The sequence below is a fragment of the Felis catus genome, chromosome E1 (assembly GCF_018350175.1).
Source record: "Felis catus isolate Fca126 chromosome E1, F.catus_Fca126_mat1.0, whole genome shotgun sequence".
In the NCBI taxonomy this organism is placed as follows: Eukaryota; Metazoa; Chordata; class Mammalia; order Carnivora; family Felidae; genus Felis; species Felis catus.
In genome coordinates, this window is record NC_058381.1 from 19,138,820 (window position 1) to 19,153,987 (window position 15,168).

At 42.2% G+C, this 15,168-nt stretch overlaps 1 long non-coding RNA gene across 1 annotated transcript; it reads right to left on the reverse strand.

The window, feature by feature from the left end:
- Positions 1–152: 152 nt before the first annotated feature.
- On the reverse strand, positions 153–14,696 carry LOC123381857. The gene is made up of 3 exons (XR_006589337.1): positions 14,390–14,696; positions 1,383–1,547; positions 153–414 (listed from the first exon to the last, which is right to left on the reverse strand). It is a non-coding gene; the product is annotated as an uncharacterized LOC123381857 (long non-coding RNA).
- Positions 14,697–15,168: the final 472 nt, after the last annotated feature.

Consider the following 15,168-nt stretch of genomic DNA (forward strand, 5'->3'; position numbering starts at 1 on the left):
AAAGAGAGAGAATGAACATCATCGCTGCGCCCCAGCCTTGCGGGGGCCGTCGTCCCGACGTGGGCAGCGGGTGTTTGCCCGGGCCGAGGCCCACCCCGCCCCGGGGCCTCCCTGCGCTGCCTTTGTGTTGGCGGGTCAGGCACCCCCGCGGCTTCGCCGGGCGGGTGGTCGGCGCGGTCCCGGCCTCAAGCGGAGACAGACCCCGCCCTGTCAGCTCACCCCGAGGTCTGGGCCTTCTGGAGGCTGCTAGCTATTCACACAGCAGGGCTGATGAAAGTGTCGGTCTGCCAGAGCCACGTTGGTTCCCGATCACAAATGACACAATCGCATTGTGCTGGGCCCTTCTCTGGACTCTCTCAACCTTGTTCCAACGGAGGACATCTAAGCCTGGGAATTTCAAATATGTGGCAGATACTGATGGGAGAGAGGAGCTGCCTTAGTCAAACTCTTTTGAGAAATGTCAAATGACAACAAAAGGCAAGACTACTTTTTCTTTGCGTGGCAATTCTTCCAACAGTGAAATGTTGAATAGCAGGTAAAAGAAAGCACCCCCCCCCCCACTTTTCTTTTCGGTTAACCTGCTTATGGACGGCTTACCCTGTGCCAGGCACGGGGGGGGGGGGTCGTTGTTGAGTATTTAGAGTACGACAAAAGAAAAAAATTATTTAAAAAAAATTTTTTTTAATGTTTATTTCTTTTTGAGAGAGAGAGAGAGAGAGTGCAAGTCGGGGAAGGGCAGAGAGAGAGAGGGAGATACAGAATCCAAAGCAGGCTCCAGGTTCTGAGCTGTCAGCACAGAGCCCCGTTGTGGGGCTTGGACCCATGAACTGTGAGATCATGACCTGAGCTGAAGTCAGATGCTCAACCCACTGAGCATCCCAGGTGCCCCCAATGTAATTATACCTCTTAAGGGTGTGATTTTTCTATGGTATTTGCTTATGCTGACAGGGGGGTACATGAGTATAAAAGATGGGGAGCAATAATTATTATGTTCTTTTGTTCAAAGAGAATAAATATAACCATGCAGATGTAAATAATTAGAATTTAGGAGTAGATTACACTATAAAATTTTGTGTCTTGCCTTTTTTCTTTCCTATTCTAAATTATTTTCCTATATTGATAAACACACACACACACACACACACACACACACACACACACACACAAAACTTTGTACCACATCATTGTAGGTAAACATAACTTCATTTGGAGTGGACTTTTCCCCTTCCTCCCCCAGAATACATACTATTTAATAGCATGGAAAGGTGGGCTTCTTCCGTAATTAACTTTTCATTACTCATATGGACATTGTAGGTGTATTTCCCTCGATGTCATGAATATGTCCAGTTCACAATTGTGGACTGTTTTTAGAGAATACGTACTCATCCCAGGTTAGAGTAATTCAAATGGCTGCAGCTATGTATCCACACTGGTCTCCAAAGTTACAGACAAACTTCTTAAATCAGCTTTAAATTGGGGAGGATTCCTACAGGATCTTATTTCAGAACCTGTATCTTGGTGAGAGTAGAAGTATCCCCTTCCTACAACTGAAAGGAAGCAATATTTACTTACAGCAACAACCAAACATGACTAAGAGTTAAAAACAAACAAAAAAAACCCCAAAAAACAGGGGCCCCTGGGTGGCCTAGTGGGTTAAGCTTCCAACTCTTGATTTCAGCTCAGGTCGCGATCTCATGGTTCATGGGTTTGAGGCCTGCGGCAGGCTCTGCACTGACAGCTCAGAATCTGTCTGGGGTTCTCTCTCTCCCTCTCTCTCTCTGCCTCCCTCCCCAACTCCCAGCTCTCACGTGCCTGCTGTCTCTCTCAAAATAAATAAACTTAAAAAAAAAAACCAAGAACTGATAAATTGTACAACAGGGGTTTGAAGCTTACCACCACCACCAGGAAAGGAAAAAACCAAAAAAACCAACATCAAAATGCCAAATATTTTATTGTTCCCTAGTGTGGTTAAATGTCAGAGATGAAAAAGATTACCATAGTTTTTTGACTCTGTAATGGTCATGACCAAAAAAAAAAAAAAAAAAAAAAAAAAGTTAATAGCAGTTTGGAAAGCCTGCATTGTTGAAGCAACAGGAGAGTTGCTCATTTGCTTGTTTGTTTTTGCTTTTTGGACCTCTCAACTATTACTCCAGGCTAAGCCTGAGAATTCATCCAAGTTTATTCGGTGCTTGGGTGCTAGGTAAGGAGTTTCAAATCATGGGGTTTGTGGAGTTGAATCTGGGATTCTAGACGGAGAATGTGGAATTTGCTCCGGATTTAGCTAGACAAGCATAATTTATACACATCAACATGTGCATCAATAAGCAGAATAGTAATAGATACATCTAAAAATGTGAAGCATGCTGGGAAAATGATCGGAGCCAGAGGAAAATCCTGCAGGCAACTGCTTTTGGCCGTGGTAGTCTTGCTGGGGACAAAACGTCTAATAGCATTCCCAGTTTTACCTTATCTTAGTTTTCACTCTTCCTTCTGATTTCACAGTGTGGTATGAGCAGAATGTTAGCAGCGAGTTTTCAAAGATGTATAATTTGATCTTAGTTTACAGCTGTACCCAGAATGGCTCAAAAGTGTGGGAAATGGTACAGCCATATCGATGTTTCCACATCTGTGAGCCAGAATGCTCCTGGAAGCTTATAGGAAACTATTGTATTGTATCTAAAAGAGTAAGCCGGAGGCCCCTTCTCTGGTGTTCCGTAGAGTTCCCTACTCTTGTTGCTGAGCCAGCCCAGCTCCATCTACTACTTTCTCTTCTTACCCCCAAGCTCCAGGCACTTACACGCAGGCTGTGTCCTTTAGCTCAGTCCTCGACCTTCAGGGGAAATCTGTGTAAAATGGAATATTCCATGCCCTGATGGAGATTTTCCTCCTGTCAATCATTTTTCTCTCCCTCTGATAGAACTTTGCATTTTTATTTTTCTAAGTGTTTCTGCCTGTGACCATTCCAGACATTAGGAGGGGAAGAAAAGTACCCTTCACCAACTGCACAAAATGCAAGGATTTCTCTTCCTTGTCCCCCTCTCTATTCTCTTGTTTCTTGTTGGGGAAATTCTTCCTGAGTCCTCCTATTTCCAGTTGCCTGGCTTTGGGGACAGCCAGATTTTTAGTCCGCTGTTTCTCCCGTCCGGTGGAGGGCAATGACATCAGTTGGAATTTGAGACTTTTTCCACGGACCCCAGAGAGTCCTGCGGAGAGCTCCCAGGCTGTCTCCACTGGAGCCTCTGGCCCCTGTCTGACGGTCTTGCCCTTGTGTGATGGATTTGAATGCAGGATCTTTCTACGGATGCCTTGACTTGCTGGTTAACAGGTCAGGGCTTTTTTAGGTCAAGGAACTTCTGGCTGATCTTCAACACACTGCCACGTCCCTGATTTTATTCTCTTCCACGTTGTTTTACTTTCCGAATTTGTTTTTTCCTTTCTGTGAAATGAAAACTCTTGATATAATGGAAATGTTTCATTTTCTTGACTTGGATTTATAGGTTTCTTAGGGCCATGACCTTTCTATATCTTAGAAATATTTTAGGACTTGGCACATGGTTGATATTCAGTAAATGTTTGTTGAACGGAATGAAATTGTATCTTTCATCTACCTTCCTTATAGGGTGTTGGAGATTAATTTAGAAAGCAGGTGTTCCTGTTCATGTCTTTAGAAAAATGAAGGGAAATCCAATTAGAAAGCTTGCTAGTAGGAAAGTTCAAAGGTTGAGGTAATTTTAGATGGAAACCAATAAAAAAACCTATTGTGTGAATTTGCTTATTAGTTTTACATGAGATAATAAGTGTAATGAAGAGATTGTCCCCAGTACGTAGTTAGGAATCTTTAAGACTGAGCATTTATTTTTTGTTTCGTTTTTGTTTTTTAAATATTTATTTATTTATTTTGAGAGAGAGAGAGAGAGAAAGAGTACACACACATGCGAGCAGGGGAGACGCAGAGAAAGAGGGGGAGAGTCTCAAGCAGGCTCTGTGCTGTCAGTGCAGAGCCCAAAGTGGGACTCGACCCCACAAACTGAGCAATTATGACCTCAGCTGAAATCGAGAGTCAGACGATTAACTGACCTGAGCCACCCAGCTGCCCAAAGACTAAGCATTTAAACAAATTTTCAGAGGCACAGAATCATTTTCAGACTCCCAGCTTCGAGGTGTATTGGTGATGAAACCGATGTCCAATTGTACAAACGACTCTCTCACATTTGGACAACTAGGTGGTGGGAAAATGGGGCTGAGACCCAGTTCTGCCCATAAGAACCCAGCTCTTTTTCCAGGCGCCTCGGTGACTCCGTTGGTTGAGTAGAGTCCGACTCCTGATTTCAGCTCAGGTCATGATCTCAGGGTTGTGAGATCAATCCTGGAGTTGGGCTCTGCATTGAGTGTGGAACCTGCTTGGGATTCTCTCTCTCCCTCTCCCTCTGACCCTCCCCTGCTCTCGAGCACTCTCTCTCTTTCTCTCAAAAAATAAAAATAAGTAAACTTTAAAAAATCTGAAAGAGCCCAGCACTTTTTCTCTTGCACTGTAGCTCTTTTAGCAGGGTGTAGTTATTGGTATACATTCCATCTCCCCCAAAAGTTAATGGAAGACAGAGGTCCTATCTTTTTTTCATCTTGCTCTTTTTTTTTTTTTTTCAACGTTTATTTATTTTTGGGACAGAGAGAGACAGAGCATGAATGGGGGAGGGGCAGAGAGAGAGGGAGACACAGAACCGGAAACAGGCTCCAGGCTCTGAGCCGTCAGCCCAGAGCCTGACGCGGGGCTCGAACACACCGACCGCGAGATTGTGACCTGGCTGAAGTCGGACGCTTAACCGACTGCGCCACCCAGGCGCCCCTCATCTTGCTCTTTATAGAAGATAAAAGGTATAACACCTGGCAAATGTGGCTCCCAAATGGTAGGTGCTCCGTGAACTCCCTTCAAATTAAATTCTTACCTGGTGAAATGTGATTCTTCTTGGCCGCATGTTCATTCTTTATGTATCTTTATTTATCGTTAAATATTTGTTTATTGTCTGGTATGTACCGAATACCATGCTAATATTTAAATGAGAGTTAAAATGAAGATCTCCATTTAGCTTTGAGTCTATATTAAAATGTTACTGTGAGGTGTTAAATATCTCAGAAAGGAAAGGAAGTGAATTCTCAGCTGGTCTATTTCCTTTTTATAGGTTCATTTGCATTTCATAGAATTTTAGTGCTAAAGGGAACTTAAGGTTACTTAAGATCATGTTGTCAGGAAGTGACAAAGGACTAGAATGAATGTCGTCGTCTCCCTCAAAATCCAATATTTTTTCTGTGACAAAGAATTCCTTTCTTTCTTTTGCATTTTGGTGGGTTTTCTTGTTTGTTTTGTTTTGTTTTGTTTTTTGAGAGACAGTGCGGGGAGGGGGAGAGGGAAAGAGAGAATCTTAAGTAGGCTCCACACCCAGCTAGGAATGCAACACAGGGCTTGAACTCACGACCTTGAGATCAAGACCTCAGCGGATATCGAGTCAGAAGCTTAGTGCTCGCTTCAGCAGCACACACACTTCTCTACAGAGAAGATAGCAAAAAAAAAAAAAAAAGAGTCAGAAGCTTAAGCATTGAGCCACCCAGGCATCTCTCTCTCTCTTGCATTTTTGGAATAACATAAGCATTAGTTGCACTTATGAGTGTTAATAAAACGGAGATCCACATTTCTTCTGCATTAGATGTCAAAATGCCTGAAGGAGGGGTATGGAGTGAATAGAAAAGGAACACAGAGCAATGGATTCTTAGCCAAAAGAACTCAAAATGCTGTAATTATGTCCTGCAAATTAGAGGATATTAGAGCCACAAGGATCCTTAGAACCCGCTTAAGCAAGCCCTGTTAGTTTCCAGGTGAAGATGCTGAGGCCCAGAGAGGTTAAAGAGACTTCATCAAAGTCATACAGTAAGTTGCTACCAGAGGTAGTACTAGAATCCTGATATCCTAATTCCCAATCCACAAGGCCAGTATTTCCTAAATTTCAGTCATTTGCAAACTACATTTCAACTTGTCTGAATCCACCTACCATCTGTATTAGTACTTAATATTTTTGTCAATTTATTCTTTATAATTAAAATTTTTCTTGGGGAGCCTGGGTGACTCAGTCGTTAAGCAACTGACTTCTGCTCAGATCATGATCTTGCGGTTCATGGGTTGGAGCCCCGCATCAGGCTCTGTGCTGACAGCTCAGGGCCTGGAGCCTGCTTTGGATTCTGTGTCTCCCTTTCTCTCTGTCTGTCCATCCCCTGCTCATGCTCTGTCTTTCTCTCTCTCTCTCTCTCAAAAATAAATAACAAAACATTGAACAAATTTTTAAAAATTCTAATATGAACTATGTTTTCATACTCCAATTTGTTTTAAAAAGAAAATTTGTTTATTGCCTACACTTATAGTAATCTGGATGTCAAAGATCAATCTTTTCTTGAGGTAAAATTAAATATGCCTCATGGAGTTGTTCCTATGGAAATTGGATGGCCAAAGGAAGATTTGAGGATTGAGAACCAAAAACTAATTCAAACGCTTAATTATTCTAAGTGACACTATCACAAGATCCAAATAAATATGGAAGAGGGAGGAAAAGTTTTAGTTAAATTGAAAAAAAAAAAAAAAGATGAACAGACAGGTCAGAGATTTTGGATGGCTACAATGCGTCTTTCCTTCCCATGGTATGACCTCCTCCCTAGGAGGCATTGCATTTGGAATATTAATACTTGTTGGTCTGATATTCTGTCTGTATGTCATTTGTAGAAGTCATTGCATATGCCAGAAAAATAAGAAAATTTTGCTAGCCCAGATGTTCCAAATACCCTCCCTTTATTTGGGACCTCTGGATCGACCTCTGAACCTGTCGTGACTGCCATACTTGTGACATCGTCCCCTTTCAGCAGGAAGCGGTAAAGATCGGTCATTGTCCCGATTCCTAATCGCAATTAGGAGTCATGTGTTTAAAGAGGGGAATATGATAAGAAAAGATGGGATTCAGTAGGCAAAGAGGGAAAGGTTAGGACCTGAGATCTCTGGGTGGAAAAACACACACACATATTTTGGAACAATGGTGGGAGCCTCTGACCACAGCAACCCCCCTTGGGCGTTAAGATTCCTCTTAAGAAACAAATGTCTGTGCCTTGTGCCCAAAATAACCTATAAATGAAAATGGAATCAACTTAGAAGAGGAGGGATTGTGAGAATTGAGATGATTCATTTTCAGAAACACCAAATAAAAGCTATGCTGTCTCATTAAAATAGGTTTACAACCTATTGGAAATATGTACCCCCCCCCCCCCCCACAACACACACCATGGAGTCCCAAACCCTTAGACACTTCACTTCCTGGTTCTTCTTCCCTTCTCCGTTTCGTGGCCTTATCTTTCCTAGGCTTTGCAATGAGCATGTGCCAAAGAACTGAAGTCTCTGTGTCACCTCAAGGAAGGTACATTTGTACCATTCAGACTACTTTGGGGCCTTACATGGGTGTAGGTGACTTCTGGGTAAGGCTGTAACTTCTGTAGTACTCAGCCAATGAGGAATCAGGGGAGGGACCTACACGCCAGGAGATACATTGTCTGCTGTAACTGCCCTGAGTGTGCCTGTCCATCAGACATCTGCTCTTGCAAGAACATTGATTAAAGCCTCACTTCACTGGGGGGGAATAAAGAAAGAAATTTTATTTGCTATTATCATAAATGGAAAACCAGTATTGTTTGCTATAATTAGAAGATAAACATAAATATTAAAACTTTGGAAATATTTCTAAATTCTGCTTAATAACTCCTCTTGCTGAAGGTGCAGAACCTGAGGTTTATTCTCTTTTTATTTTCATTTCATATTTTCATTTTTTTTGTTATGCTTATTTATTTTTGAGAGAGACAGAATGGAACAGGGGAGGGTCTGAGAGAGAGGGAGACACAGAATCGAGGCAGGCTCTGAGCTGTCGGCACAGAGCCCAACATGGGGCTTGAACTCACGAACCATGAGATCATGACCTGAGCTCAAGTTAGATGCTGAACCGACTGAGCCACCCAGGCACCCCTTTTCCTTCTTATTTTTTTAAAGTTTATTTATTTAGTTTGAAAGGGAGAGAGTATGGGTGGGGAAGGGGCAGGGAGAGAGGGAGAATCCCAAGCAGGCTCCGCACTATTGGTACACAGCCTGATACTTACTGGGCTCCATCCCACAAACTGAGATCATTACCTGAACTGAATCAAGGAGCCAGAAGCTTAGCCGACTGAGCCATCCAGGTACCCCTATTCTCTTTTCAAAGAGAGGAATAAGCAAGTGTTAACGACCCAAGATGAGAATTATGTCTTGATATAATCAGAGACAATTAAAAGGGAATGACTTCCTCTCTGTATATTTTGTCATTTTATTCCCACCTGAAATCATTTTGTGTACCACTGGCAATTCATAGCCACATTTTAGGAAACACCGCTTTATTCCATAGTAGCATCTACTGAAAAATGTGTTTTGATTCTGCGCTTTCATCCCTGGGTAACATGGTATTTTATAAATGTTAACTGGCTCTTACCTAATCTATGTCTTAAGGGCACAGACTGTTATTTCTTCATCCCACAGAAGAATGTTCTGAGTTCCAAAGAGGTTTTGAGAATTATCCCAGCATAGGGATAAGTATGGCTGAGCCAGAGGGGCAGATAAGTTAGGAGCTTAAATTCCTAATAGGATTTGGCCACTTTCCTCCCTGTAATGTGATCTGGGAACGAAAGGGTTGTGCAACCCAGGTTTGCTCCAGCTGTCAGACAAAGGACAAAGAAAGTGAGGAGAAGGCTAACTTTCATCAAACTCTGGCCCTTGCCAGGTTAGCTCACTTAATCCTCCTGACAAATGCATCCCCATTTCACAGAGAAACAGTTTCAAAGGTGCTAAATAACTTGGCAAATTCACATACAATAGGAGGCAGAGCTAGGATTCAAACGTCTATCTCTGACGTCATGAGATTATAAATTTGGAGACCTGGGTTCTAGGCTGATTTCACCACCAAATTGAAACATTATACTGATCGACAGATCAAAGGATCCTGAGTCATTATCATCTCTACTTCCTTTTGTCTGGTCATGGGCTTCCTTTAGATTTCTTGTCACCTCACACAGAGGCACAAGTAGATTCATGTAGTAGGCCTCTCACTCCATCTCTCTTCTTTGCACAAGTACCTGCGGAAGTACCATTTGGCTCTTACTTTGTATTGTATCGTATGGTTACATTATTTGAGCAATGGCAAAATTTGAGAAATTGGTTTAAAAATTGAAATTCCGGGGGTGCCTGGGTGGCTCAGTCCAAATCTTTTTTTATTAAAAAAAATTTTTTTAATGTTTACTTATTTTTTAGAGAGAGAGAGAGAGTGTACATGCTAGTGGGGGAGGGGCAGAGAGAGAGAGAGAGGAGACACAGAATCCAAAGCAGGCTCCAAGCTGTCAGCACACAGCCCGACGCAGGGCTTGAGCTCACCAACCACAAGACCATGACCTGAACCGAAGTCAGATGATTAAGCAACTGAGCTACCCAGGCGCCCCGGCCCTTGTGTATTTCTTAGGGCTTCTCATGTTCTTTTCAGCTGGGAGTGCCCTCAGCCCGGTAGAGGACACAGCCGCATTGCTCAGTTTTGCTCCCTCTGGGCAGCAGCTCCTTCAGCAGCCTGGTGCCTTAGAGAGCAGCGGCGTCTTCATTTTACATTTCAGCAGGTCATTCATAGACACTGCCTTGTTCAGCCCCCATCCTGCAGTTCTCACTGTCCAAGCTGTGGTCTGCCACCTCCATGGCCCCTGGGTCATATCTTTTAACGTATAAGTTTTGTAGAGCATCTGGGGAATACTTTCTAATGGGGAAAAAGGGGCTCTGTCTTTCAATTTTATTTATTGAAACATAGCTAAAAGTTAATGGACTCATATCACATGAGGAACCAGCAAGTTGACATATCCCTCTTAGTTCTCAATGGCTTGTCTGATCCAATCATTGATTTGGTTGAGATTTCTTTTTCTTTGTTTTTGGAAAGAGAGAGAGTGAGAGCATAGGGGAGGGATAGAAGGAGAGAAGGAGAGAGAATCTCAAGCAGGCTCCATGCCCAGCATGGGACCCGACACGGGGCTTGATCTCACAACCCTGGGATCATGAACTGAGCCAGAATTAAGAATTGGATGTTCAACTGACTGAGCCACCCAGGCACCTCGCAATCATTGATTTTGGATAATTCACCTATCATTCATTTCACCCCCAACACAACCTACTAGTGTACACACACATACACACACACACCTAATCATTTTCCTTTCTTTTTCTCTTTTCTTTTCTTTTCTTTCCTTTTTTTTTGGTCAGTAAACATAAAGATAGTGGGTAGTAAAATTGCCTTTAAGAAGCGGGGACTCTCCCTCATATCGATGTCTTATAATATTTTAAAACTGGTAATTAGTCTGCCATTGGAGAGATTCCAGTTTTATTGATATGCAATTTGAAAGCACAAAAATTATTTTCAAATTAAAAAATATTTTAATGTTTATTTTGAGAGAGAGAGAAAGAGAGAGAGATGACAGAGCGGGAGCAGGGGATGGGCAGAGAGAGAAAGAGACACAGAATCCAAAGCAGGCTCCAGGCTCTGAGCTGTCTGCACAGAGCCCGACGCAGGGCCAAATTCATGAGCCGGGAGATCATGACCTAAGCTGAAGTCAGACGCCCAACTGATTGAGCCACCCAGGCGCCCCCGAAAGCACAAAAATTATTTCCAAGCCGCAGAGCAAGGAATAGTGGCAGTCCTTGAGTCAGCAACAGAGACAACAGTCAAAGCCTCTCATTGTTTGCCAAGCTCTTGACTTGCTCTCTTGGAAAAAGTGATTCCAAACCAAAAGTGGTTTCAAACAAACATCTCTAAAAGGGAGTGAAAGCTCAAGATACTCAGCCACAGAAAGGAATGAGATCTTGCCATCTGCAACCACATGGATGGACCTAGAAGGTGTTATGCAAAGTGAAATAAGTCAGACGGAGAAAGACAAATACTGTAGGATTTCACTTATATGTGGAACCTAAAAAATAAACAAATGTATAAACAAACAATCAAAAAGCAGAAACAGTCCCATAGACAGAGAACAAACTGATGGTTGCCGGAAGGGAGGGTGGATACAGACAAAATAGGTGAAGGGGCATGAGAGATACAGACTTCCACTTATGGAATGAATGTCAACGGAATGAAAGGTACAGCATAGGGAATATAGTCAGTGCCAACATAACAGTGTTGTATGGTGACAGGTGGCAGTTACACTTGTGGTGAGCATAGCATAACATGTAGATTTGTTGAATCACTATGTTGTATACCTGAAACTAATGTAACATTGCATGTCAGCTATACTTAAAAAAAGAAAAAAGGGGAAAAAAGCTCAAGGTAAGTGAGAAGGAATTAACAGAGTATAGATAATGGGGCAACTGGGTGACTCAGTCAGTTGGGCGCCCGACTTCAGCTCAGGTCATGATCTCACATTTCTTGGTTTCAAGTCCCGCATAGGGCTCTGGGCTGACAGCTCAGAGCCTAGAGCTTGCTTTGGATTCTGTGTCTCCCTCTCTCTCTGCCCTTCCCCTGCTCACACTCTTCTCTCTCTCTCAAAAACAAATAAACATTAAGAGAGAGAGAGAGAGAGAGAGAGAGAGAGAGAGAGAGCGAGCCTCCTGGGTGGCTCAGTTGGTTGAGTGTCCGACTTCGGCTCAGGTTGTGATCTCACAGTTTGTGGGTTCGAGCCCTGCATCAGGCTCTGTGCTGACAGCTCAAAGCCTGGAGCCTGCGTCAGATTCTGTGCCTCCCTCTCCCTCTGCCCCTCCACTGCTCACACTTTGTCTTTTTCAAAAATAAATATTTTTAAAAATTAAAAAAAAAAAGAGAGCATATATAGTTTCATAGAGGAACTTGTCTTCAGGCCCAGACAATTTCCAACCCAGGGTTCTAAAAGAATCTACAAATGTGATCATAAAGCCAGGGTAGAGACTCCTTGAGACGTCAGGAATAACAGGTGTTAACTGAATTTGTAATTGGTTGAGGAATTGTGCCCAAAGGGATTGACAAATGGAATGAAACCAGACTAGAGGAAACACTCTATGAGAGATTCCTTAAGGAATTAGAAATCAGGAAGATGAATGGTCATCAGTCAGAAGGAAGTACCATCTGGAACGTACATCATTAAGTCTGGAGAAGTGGCAGAGGTGAGGGCAAAAGATCAGAACTTGAAGTCTGGGGGCTGCCTGGGTGGCTCAGTGGGTTGAGCATCCAACTTCAGCTCAGGTCATGATCTCACGGTGCAGGAGTTCGAGCCCCGCGTCGGGCTCTGTGCTGACAGCTCAGAGCCTGGAGCCTGCTTGGAATTCTGCGTCCCCTTCTCTTTCTACTTCTTCCCCCTCATGCTCTGTCTCTTTCTCTCTCTCTCTCTCTCTCTCTCTCAAAAATAAACATTAAAAAAAAAAAAAAAAGAACTTGAAGTCTAGAATTTGTCTCTCTTGCTGACAATCTGAATGACTTAGGGTACAGAGCTTTCTGTGTGCTTTGTGAATACAAGAGAAGATGTCTGTGAAATGCATTATGTCTCTAAAAGGCAAAACTGTGTATGAAGGTAGGGGTAGTATTATATTTCTCATTTATCTCTCAGACTTCACTGAATTCATTAGATAGTTGTGTAGCTGAAATTACCAAATGATTTAAGGAATAAACTACAAATTATGGAGTAACAGGCAGTTCTATAGTGGGTATAAGTGAATTGGGAAGATAACACCTAACTATTTCATTGCTTTGTAATAGGACTAGCAACACTGCGGGAATATATAATTTGTTTTTCTTCTGCCAAAATAGAACCACTCCCCCAGAACTTTTCCTTAGGTCTTTCTTGTTGTTTTCCTCCACACCTTATCTTTTTTTTCCTTTTTGAAACCTCTCATCCATCTACTTCTTTGGGGCAGGGCATTGTTTAAGGACTAACTACCTAACACTCTCTCGCCGTAGCCTTGCTTAAGTGAGTCAAAATATTCTCAAATCATATTGCTGTATAGGAACTTGGAAGGAAAATAACAAATGCTCACGGAAAGTAGGGGATGTAGAAGAACTGGACGGATTTGAAATCCAGATAGCTGAGTCACAGAAAGGAAACGAATGAGGCTAACATACAAATCAAGCCATGTGAGCAATCAGTTTTCCTTAAGTGAAAATCATGGTTTACGGCCATTCTATACCAGTCCCAGAACCCAAGACTCCTCCAGTCTGTGAAACATAGCCCTGAAAGGAGCTGCTTCAATGTGTTCTCTTGTTTCAATAACTTCTTAGGTTTGGATTCATTCAGGATACTACATATAGATAAGAGAAGGCAGATGTAAGGAGGAGAGAGAAGCCAAGAATATGTTGCTAAGATTTTCTCTTTTGTTGCAAGTGGCCCTTACTGATGGTAGAGCTCGTTTTCTTATCTCTTTAAATTGTACTGTTTCATATTCCTCCCCAAACTTGACCTTCCTTTCAACTTGCATTGGAGTCCCTCCAGAACAAAATTCTATTGTCCAACTCAAAGGATAACTTTTCCTATTTCCTTTCTTCTTGCCTGCCCTATCATACATAGGTGGTATGGGTTTTGCTTTTTATTAAAACTTTCTTGTACCTGATATTTATTTTTATCAAAACAGTCCATGCAACTAGTTTAGGGAGGCAAATAATGCTTAAAAAAAAAAAAATAAGCTTATGCCAAAAGCAACAGCTTCTTGATGCCTCAGCAGGTTAAATTGAACTCTTCTGGCTTCTGACATTTATCTCCATATGTCTAAGAAGTATGTGTATAGTATCTCTTTTCATTTTGTCACTTGGCAATTTTTATAAGTTAGGCAATTGTGAATAGCTTAGAGATGTGAACAAGCTGTTCATCTGATCAGGTTTATTGTTCTTCAGAATTCAGGTATTGAGTTTGGTTAGCCTTCAAAGCACAACGTTGACATAACCAAACTATGATACATTATCCTGAATGGTAAAGTTTTTGGAAGAACAAACCCAAAGAAGATAAGGCATTTACCCAACTATAAAATCCATGTAATACAGTCAGGATTCAATCACAGATGCAGAACCCACTAGGAGGTGTGTGTGTGTGTGTGTGTGTGTGTGTGTGTGTGTGTGTGTGGTGTATATCATATCCTATATATCATATCTAATATTACACAGTTGTGGGAACTGTTTAAGCTGCCTCTGTAAGGCTACTGTCTTCATACCTAATCCTGGAGCTTGAAGACTTCAGAGAAGGCAGTCTGGAAGGGAAGATATGTGTAAAGTACAGAAAAGCAGCTATAAACTGGAACCTACAGCTATGATCTAGAACTTGGGAGGATAGACTTGAAACCACGTCAATTCTCACTGCCTCTTACCTTGATGGTATAGATCCTACAGGAGAGGCTGTCCTCCTTCATCATATATCTAGCCCAGGAGTTGGAAAAGCTGGAGAAGGACTTAGGGGAAGGTGGAGCAGTGGTAGGTCCCTTGCCAGTGAAGTAAGGCAATAGATAAGCAATGATATGAGCTACAAAATGGCTGCTGGTTCCCTTCCAAGCCCCACATCTGCATAAGAATGTTGTGGCCCACCTTAGGCGGAAACATGCAGGGAGGGAATTCTGGGAAATGTAGTTCAGTGCACATTATAAAGCAACGACAGTGGGCTCCATATCAATTTGGCACATGTATATATACATTTTTTTTTCTTCTGCAAATAAACAGTTAAGGATTCAAGTGCCCATTCTGCCCCCTTAGCAAGAGAACAATAGAAAGCACCTAATGTTTCTGGGGCCATGTGCCCTTCAGGAAGAATTATTTGTAAGAGAAAAAAAGAATAATGGCATTTAATCCCTGGAAATTACCTAGAAGTCCATCATCAAGGATATTTGGCCAGCTCCTTTTTCTACTGCCCAAATATAACTGCTGGATAAACCAAGGTTTCTGAAATTGTGTTCCCCAGAAAGCAACAAAATCTGGCAGAGCTAGGCTTTTAAGTCAGAGCCCTTTCATTTCCAATCATCTTATTTTAAAGAAAACAAACAAAAAGCTTACAAATGAGTCATCTCTGTAGTCTTGGAACTTACTTGAATTTTGTTTTTACCTTTCTTTAAAGTAGGTAGGTTCAAGTTTCTCTCTCATCATCGCAATGGAATCT